Here is a 9,907-nt window from a genome sequence, read left to right as displayed (position 1 = left end):
AGGGAATGATGCAGGAGAATAGGGAAAATGCATAAACATAGGGAATGATGCATGAGAATAGGGAAAATGCAGCAACATAGGGAATGATGCAGGAGGATAGGGAAAATGCAGAAACATAGGGAATTATGAATGAGAATAGGGAAAATGCAGAAACGGAATGCTGCAGGAGAATAGGGAAAATGCAGAAACATAGGGAATGATGAATGAGATTAGGGAAAATGCAGAAACGGAATGATGCAGGAGAATAGGCAAAATGCAGAAACACAGGGAATGATGAATGAGAATAGGGAAAATGCAGAAACAGGGAATGATGCATAAGAATAGGGAAAATGCAGAAACGGAATGATGCAGGAGAATAGGGAAAATGCAGAAACATAGGGAATGATGCATGAGAATAGGGAAAATGCAGAAACGGAATGATGCATGAGAATTGGGAATATGCAGAAATATAGGGAATGATGAATGAGAATAATGAAAATGCAGAAACATAGGGAATGATGCACGAGAATAGGGAAAATGCAGAAACATATGGAATGATGAATGAGAATAGGGAAAATGCAGAAACAGGAAATGATGCATGAGAATGGGGAAAATGCAGAAATATAGGGAATGATGAATGAGAATAATGAAAATGCAGAAACATAGGGAATGATGCACGAGAATAGGGAAAATGCAGAAACATAGGGAATGATACAGGAGAATAAGGAATTTGCACAAACGGAATGATGAATGAGAATAGGGAAAATGCAGAAACATAGGGAATGATGAATGAGAAAAGGGAAAATGCAGAAACATAGGGAATGATGCAGGAGATTAGGGAAAATGCAGAAACATAGGGAATGATGAATGAGAATAGGGAAAATGCAGAAACGGAATGATGAATGAAAATAGGGAAAATGCAGAAACATAGGGAATGATGCATGAGAATCGGGAAAATGCAGAAACAGGGAATGATGCATGAGAATAGGGAAAATGCAGAAACATAGGGAATGATGCAGGAGAATAGGGAAAATGCAGAAACATAGGGAATGGTGCATGAGAATAGGGGAAATGCAGAAACATAGGGATGATGCACGAGAAAAGGAAAATGCAGAAACATAGGGAATGATGCAGGAGAATAGGGAAAATGCAGAAACATAGGGAATGATGCAGGAGCATAGGGAAAATGCACAAACCGGGAATGAGGCAGGAGAATAGGGAAAATGCAGAAACAAAAGGAATGATGCAGGAGAATCGGGACAACGCAGAAACATAGGGAATGATGCATAAGTATAGGGAAAAGTCAGAAACATAGGGAATAATGAATGAGAATAGGGAAAATGCAGGAACACAGGGAATGATAAAGGAGAATAGGGAAAATGCAGGAACATAGGGAATGATGCAGGAGAATAGGGAAAATGCATAAACATAGGGAATGATGCATGAGAATAGGGAAAATGCAGAAACAGGAAATGATGCATGAGAATGGGGAAAATGCAGAAATATAGGGAATGATGAATGAGAATAATGAAAATGCAGAAACATAGGGAATGATGCACGAGAATAGGGAAAATGCAGAAACATAGGGAATGATACAGGAGAATAAGGAATTTGCACAAACGGAATGATGAATGAGAATAGGGAAAATGCAGAAACATAGGGAATGATGAATGAGAAAAGGGAAAATGCAGAAACATAGGGAATGATGCAGGAGATTAGGGAAAATGCAGAAACATAGGGAATGATGAATGAGAATAGGGAAAATGCAGAAACGGAATGATGAATGAAAATAGGGAAAATGCAGAAACATAGGGAATGATGCATGAGAATCGGGAAAATGCAGAAACAGGGAATGATGCATGAGAATAGGGAAAATGCAGAAACATAGGGAATGATGCAGGAGAATAGGGAAAATGCAGAAACATAGGGAATGGTGCATGAGAATAGGGGAAATGCAGAAACATAGGGATGATGCACGAGAAAAGGAAAATGCAGAAACATAGGGAATGATGCAGGAGAATAGGGAAAATGCAGAAACATAGGGAATGATGCAGGAGCATAGGGAAAATGCACAAACCGGGAATGAGGCAGGAGAATAGGGAAAATGCAGAAACAAAAGGAATGATGCAGGAGAATCGGGACAACGCAGAAACATAGGGAATGATGCATAAGTATAGGGAAAAGTCAGAAACATAGGGAATAATGAATGAGAATAGGGAAAATGCAGGAACATAGGGAATGATGCAGGAGAATAGGGAAAATGCAGAAACATAGGGAATAATGAATGAGAATAGGGAAAATGCAGGAACATAGGGAATGATGCAGGAGAATAGGAAAAATGCTGAAACAGAATGATGCAGGAGAATAGGGAAAAGGCAGAAACATAGGGAATGATGCATGAGAATAGGGAAAATGCAGAAAAAGGGAATAATGCATGAGAATAGGGAAATGCAGAAACATAGGGAATGATGCATGAAAATAGGGAAAATGCAGAAACGGAATGATGAATGAGAATAATGAAAATGCAGAAACATAGGGAATGATGTACAAGAATAGGGAAAATGCAGAAACATAGGGAATGATACAGGAGAATAGGGAAAATGCAGAAACATAGGGAATGATGCAGGAGGATAGGGAAAATGCAGAAACATAGGGAATGATGAATGAGAATAGGGAAAATGCAGAAACATAGGGAATCATGAATGAGAATAGGGAAAATGCAGAAACATAGGGAATGATGCAGGAGAATAGGGAAAATGCAGGAACATAGGGAATGATGCATGAGAATAGGGAAAATGCAGAAACATAGGGAATAATGCAGGAGAATAGGGAAAATGCACAAACAGGGAATGATGTTGGAGAATAGGGAAAATGCAAAAACATAGGGAATGATGCAGGAGCATAGGGAAAATGCAGAAACAAAAGGAATGATGCAGGAGAATCGGGACAACGCAGAAACATAGGGAATGATGCATAAGTATAGGGAAAAGTCAGAAACATAGGGAATGATGCAGGAGAATAGGGAAAATGCAGAAACATAGGGAATAATGAATGAGAATAGGGAAAATGCAGGAACATAGGGAATGATGCAGGAGAATAGGAAAAATGCTGAAACAGAATGATGCAGAAACATAGGGAATGATGCATGAGAATAGGGAAAATGCAGAAAAAGGGAATAATGCATGAGAATAGGGAAATGCAGAAACATAGGGAATGATGCATGAGAATAGGGAAAATGCAGAAACGGAATGATGCATGAGAATAGGGAAAATGCAGAAACGGAATGATGAATGAGAATAATGAAAATGCAGAAACATAGGGAATGATGTACAAGAATAGGGAAAATGCAGAAACATAGGGAATGATACAGGAGAATAGGGAAAATGCAGAAACATAGGGAATGATGCAGGAGGATAGGGAAAATGCAGAAACATAGGGAATGATGAATGAGAATAGGGAAAATGCAGAAACATAGGGAATCATGAATGAGAATAGGGAAAATGCAGAAACATAGGGAATGATGCAGGAGAATAGGGAAAATGCAGGAACATAGGGAATGATGCATGAGAATAGGGGAAATGCAGAAACATAGGGAATAATGCAGGAGAATAGGGAAAATGCACAAACAGGGAATGACGTTGGAGAATAGGGAAAATGCAGAAATATAGGGAATGATGCAGGAGCATAGGGAAAATGCGCAAACGGAATGAGGCAGGAGAATAGGGAAAATGCTGAAACATAGGGAATGATGCAGGAGAATAGGGAAAATGCAGAAACATAGGGAATGATGCAGGAGAATAGGGAAAATGCAGAAACATAGGGAATAATGAATGAGAATAGGGAAAATGCAGGAACATCGGGAATGATAAAGGAAAAATGGGAAAATGCAGAAACATAGGGAATGATGCATGAGCATTGGGAAAATGCAGAAACATAGGGAATAATGCATGGGAATAGGGAAAATGCAGAAACAGGGAATGATGCATAAGAATAGGGAAAATGCAGAAACAGGGAATGATGCAGGAGAATAGGGAAAATGCAGAAACAGGGAATGATGCATGAGAATAGGGAAAATGCAGAAACAGGGAATGATGCATGAGAATTGGGAATATGCAGAAATATAGGGAATGATGAATGAGAATAATGAAAATGCAGAAACATAGGGAATGATGCACGAGAATAGGGAAAATGCAGAAACATATGGAATGATGAATGAGAATAGGGAAAATGCAGAAACATAGGGAATGAGGAATGAGAATAGGGAAAATGCAGAAACAGGGAATGATGAATGAGAATAGGGAAAATGCAGAAACATAGGGAATGATGCATGAGAATAGGGAAAATGCGGAAACGGAATGATGCAGGAGAATAGGGAAAATGCAGAAACATAGGGAATGATGAATGAGAATAGGGAAAATGCAGCAACATAGGGAATGATGCAGGAGAATAGGGAAAATGCAGAAACATAGGGAATGATGAATGAGAATAGGGAAAATGCAGAAACGGAATGCTGCAGGAGAATAGGGAAAATGCAGAAACATAGGGAATGATGAATGAGAATAGGGAAAATGCAGAAACGGGGAATGATGCATAAGAATAGGGAAAATGCAGAAACAGGGAATGATGCAGGAGAATAGGGAAAATGCAGAAACATGGAATGATGAATGAGAATAGGGAAAATGCAGGAACATAGGGAATGATAAAGGAGAATAGGGAAAATGCAGAAACATAGGGAATGATGCAGGAGAATAGGGAAAATGCATAAACATAGGGAATGATGCATGAGAATAGGGAAAATGCAGCAACATAGGGAATGATGCAGGAGGATAGGGAAAATGCAGAAACATAGGGAATGATGAATGAGAATAGGGAAAATGCAGAAACGGAATGCTGCAGGAGAATAGGGAAAATGCAGAAACATAGGGAATAATGAATGAGAATAGGGAAAATGCAGGAACATAGGGAATGATGCAGGAGAATAGGAAAAATGCTGAAACAGAATGATGCAGGAGAATAGGGAAAAGGCAGAAACATAGGGAATGATGCATGAGAATAGGGAAAATGCAGAAAAAGGGAATAATGCATGAGAATAGGGAAATGCAGAAACATAGGGAATGATGCATGAAAATAGGGAAAATGCAGAAACGGAATGATGAATGAGAATAATGAAAATGCAGAAACATAGGGAATGATGTACAAGAATAGGGAAAATGCAGAAACATAGGGAATGATACAGGAGAATAGGGAAAATGCAGAAACATAGGGAATGATGCAGGAGGATAGGGAAAATGCAGAAACATAGGGAATGATGAATGAGAATAGGGAAAATGCAGAAACATAGGGAATCATGAATGAGAATAGGGAAAATGCAGAAACATAGGGAATGATGCAGGAGAATAGGGAAAATGCAGGAACATAGGGAATGATGCATGAGAATAGGGAAAATGCAGAAACATAGGGAATAATGCAGGAGAATAGGGAAAATGCACAAACAGGGAATGATGTTGGAGAATAGGGAAAATGCAGAAACATAGGGAATGATGCAGGAGCATAGGGAAAATGCAGAAACAAAAGGAATGATGCAGGAGAATCGGGACAACGCAGAAACATAGGGAATGATGCATAAGTATAGGGAAAAGTCAGAAACAGGGAATGATGCAGGAGAATAGGGAAAATGCAGAAACATAGGGAATAATGAATGAGAATAGGGAAAATGCAGGAACATAGGGAATGATGCACGAGAATAGGAAAAATGCTGAAACAGAATGATGCAGAAACAGGGAATGATGCATGAGAATAGGGAAAATGCAGAAAAAGGGAATAATGCATGAGAATAGGGAAATGCAGAAACATCGGGAATGATGCATGAGAATAGGGAAAATGCAGAAACGGAATGATGCATGAGAATAGGGAAAATGCAGAAACGGAATGATGAATGAGAATAATGAAAATGCAGAAACATAGGGAATGATGTACAAGAATAGGGAAAATGCAGAAACATAGGGAATGATACAGGAGAATAGGGAAAATGCAGAAACATAGGGAATGATGCAGGAGGATAGGGAAAATGCAGAAACATAGGGAATGATGAATGAGAATAGGGAAAATGCAGAAACATAGGGAATCATGAATGAGAATAGGGAAAATGCAGAAACATAGGGAATGATGCAGGAGAATAGGGAAAATGCAGGAACATAGGGAATGATGCATGAGAATAGGGGAAATGCAGAAACATAGGGAATAATGCAGGAGAATAGGGAAAATGCACAAACAGGGAATGACATTGGAGAATAGGGAAAATGCAGAAATATAGGGAATGATGCAGGAGCATAGGGAAAATGCGCAAACGGAATGAGGCAGGAGAATAGGGAAAATGCTGAAACATAGGGAATGATGCAGGAGAATAGGGAAAATGCAGAAACATAGGGAATGATGCAGGAGAATAGGGAAAATGCAGAAACATAGGGAATAATGAATGAGAATAGGGAAAATGCAGGAACATCGGGAATGATAAAGGAAAAATGGGAAAATGCAGAAACATAGGGAATGATGCATGAGCATTGGGAAAATGCAGAAACATAGGGAATAATGCATGGGAATAGGGAAAATGCAGAAACAGGGAATGATGCATAAGAATAGGGAAAATGCAGAAACAGGGAATGATGCAGGAGAATAGGGAAAATGCAGAAACAGGGAATGATGCATGAGAATAGGGAAAATGCAGAAACAGGGAATGATGCATGAGAATTGGGGAATATGCAGAAATATAGGGAATGATGAATGAGAATAATGAAAATGCAGAAACATAGGGAATGATGCACGAGAATAGGGAAAATGCAGAAACATATGGAATGATGAATGAGAATAGGGAAAATGCAGAAACATAGGGAATGAGGAATGAGAATAGGGAAAAATGCAGAAACAGGGAATGATGAATGAGAATAGGGAAAATGCAGAAACATAGGGAATGATGCATGAGAATAGGGAAAATGCGGAAACGGAATGATGCAGGAGAATAGGGAAAATGCAGAAACATAGGGAATGATGAATGAGAATAGGGAAAATGCAGCAACATAGGGAATGATGCAGGAGAATAGGGAAAATGCAGAAACATAGGGAATGATGAATGAGAATAGGGAAAATGCAGAAACGGAATGCTGCAGGAGAATAGGGAAAATGCAGAAACATAGGGAATGATGAATGAGAATAGGGAAAATGCAGAAACAGGGAATGATGCATAAGAATAGGGAAAATGCAGAAACAGGGAATGATGCAGGAGAATAGGGAAAATGCAGAAACATGGAATGATGAATGAGAATAGGGAAAATGCAGGAACATAGGGAATGATAAAGGAGAATAGGGAAAATGCAGAAACATAGGGAATGATGCAGGAGAATAGGGAAAATGCATAAACATAGGGAATGATGCATGAGAATAGGGAAAATGCAGCAACATAGGGAATGATGCAGGAGGATAGGGAAAATGCAGAAACATAGGGAATGATGAATGAGAATAGGGAAAATGCAGAAACGGAATGCTGCAGGAGAATAGGGAAAATGCATAAACATAGGGAATGATGCATGAGAATAGGGAAAATGCAGAAACGGAATGATGCATAAGAATAGGGAAAATGCAGAAACGGAATGATGCATAAGAATAGGGGAAAATGCAGAAACAGGGAATGATGCAGGAGAATAGGGAAAATGCAGAAACAGGGAATGATGCATGAGAATAGGGAAAATGCAGAAACATAGGGAATGAGGAATGAGAATAGGGAAAATGCAGAAACAGGGAATGATGAATGAGAATAGGGAAAATGCAGAAACATAGGGAATGATGCAGGAGAATAGGGAAAATGCAGCAACATAGGGAATGATGAATGAGAATAGGGAAAATGCGGAAACGGAATGATGCAGGAGAATAGGGAAAATGCAGAAACATAGGGAATGATGAATGAGAATAGGGAAAATGCAGCAACATTAGGGAATGATGCAGGAGAATAGGGAAAATGCAGAAACATAGGGAATGATGCAGGAGCCTAGGGAAAATGCAGAAACATAGGGAATGATGAATGAGAATAGGGAAAATGCAGAAACATAGGGAATCATGAATGAGAATAGGGAAAATGCAGAAACATAGGGAATGATGCAGGAGAATAGGGAAAATGCAGGAACATAGGGAATGATGCATGAGAATAGGGAAAATGCAGAAACATAGGGAATAATGCAGGAGAATAGGGAAAATGCACAAACAGGGAATGATGTTGGAGAATAGGGAAAATGCAGAAACATAGGGAATGATGCAGGAGCATAGGGAAAATGCAGAAACAAAAGGAATGATGCAGGAGAATCGGGACAACGCAGAAACATAGGGAATGATGCATAAGTATAGGGAAAAGTCAGAAACAGGGAATGATGCAGGAGAATAGGGAAAATGCAGAAACATAGGGAATAATGAATGAGAATAGGGAAAATGCAGGAACATAGGGAATGATGCACGAGAATAGGAAAAATGCTGAAACAGAATGATGCAGAAACATAGGGAATGATGCATGAGAATAGGGAAAATGCAGAAAAAAGGGAATAATGCATGAGAATAGGGAAATGCAGAAACATCGGGAATGATGCATGAGAATAGGGAAAATGCAGAAACGGAATGATGCATGAGAATAGGGAAAATGCAGAAACGGAATGATGAATGAGAATAATGAAAATGCAGAAACATAGGGAATGATGTACAAGAATAGGGAAAATGCAGAAACATAGGGAATGATACAGGAGAATAGGGAAAATGCAGAAACATAGGGAATGATGCAGGAGGATAGGGAAAATGCAGAAACATAGGGAATGATGAATGAGAATAGGGAAAATGCAGAAACATAGGGAATCATGAATGAGAATAGGGAAAATGCAGAAACATAGGGAATGATGCAGGAGAATAGGGAAAATGCAGGAACATAGGGAATGATGCATGAGAATAGGGGAAATGCAGAAACATAGGGAATAATGCAGGAGAATAGGGAAAATGCACAAACAGGGAATGACGTTGGAGAATAGGGAAAATGCAGAAATATAGGGAATGATGCAGGAGCATAGGGAAAATGCGCAAACGGAATGAGGCAGGAGAATAGGGAAAATGCTGAAACATAGGGAATGATGCAGGAGAATAGGGAAAATGCAGAAACATAGGGAATGATGCAGGAGAATAGGGAAAATGCAGAAACATAGGGAATAATGAATGAGAATAGGGAAAATGCAGGAACATCGGGAATGATAAAGGAAAAATGGGAAAATGCAGAAACATAGGGAATGATGCATGAGCATTGGGAAAATGCAGAAACATAGGGAATAATGCATGGGAATAGGGAAAATGCAGAAACAGGGAATGATGCATAAGAATAGGGAAAAATGCAGAAACAGGGAATGATGCAGGAGAATAGGGGAAAATGCAGAAACAGGGAATGATGCATGAGAATAGGGAAAATGCAGAAACAGGGAATGATGCATGAGAATTGGGAATATGCAGAAATATAGGGAATGATGAATGAGAATAATGAAAATGCAGAAACATAGGGAATGATGCACGAGAATAGGGAAAAATGCAGAAACATATGGAATGATGAATGAGAATAGGGAAAATGCAGAAACATAGGGAATGAGGAATGAGAATAGGGAAAATGCAGAAACAGGGAATGATGAATGAGAATAGGGAAAATGCAGAAACATAGGGAATGATGCATGAGAATAGGGAAAATGCGGAAACGGAATGATGCAGGAGAATAGGGAAAATGCAGAAACATAGGGAATGATGAATGAGAATAGGGAAAATGCAGCAACATAGGGAATGATGCAGGAGAATAGGGAAAATGCAGAAACATAGGGAATGATGAATGAGAATAGGGAAAATGCAGAAACGGAATGCTGCAGGA

Source organism: Somniosus microcephalus, chromosome 13, assembly GCF_052327205.1.
Source record: "Somniosus microcephalus isolate GS21.2 chromosome 13, FLI_Smic_1.0, whole genome shotgun sequence".
Taxonomy (NCBI): Eukaryota; Metazoa; Chordata; class Chondrichthyes; order Squaliformes; family Somniosidae; genus Somniosus; species Somniosus microcephalus.
The sequence above is the reverse complement of the archived record's forward strand: the minus strand, read 5'-3'. Positions refer to the sequence as shown.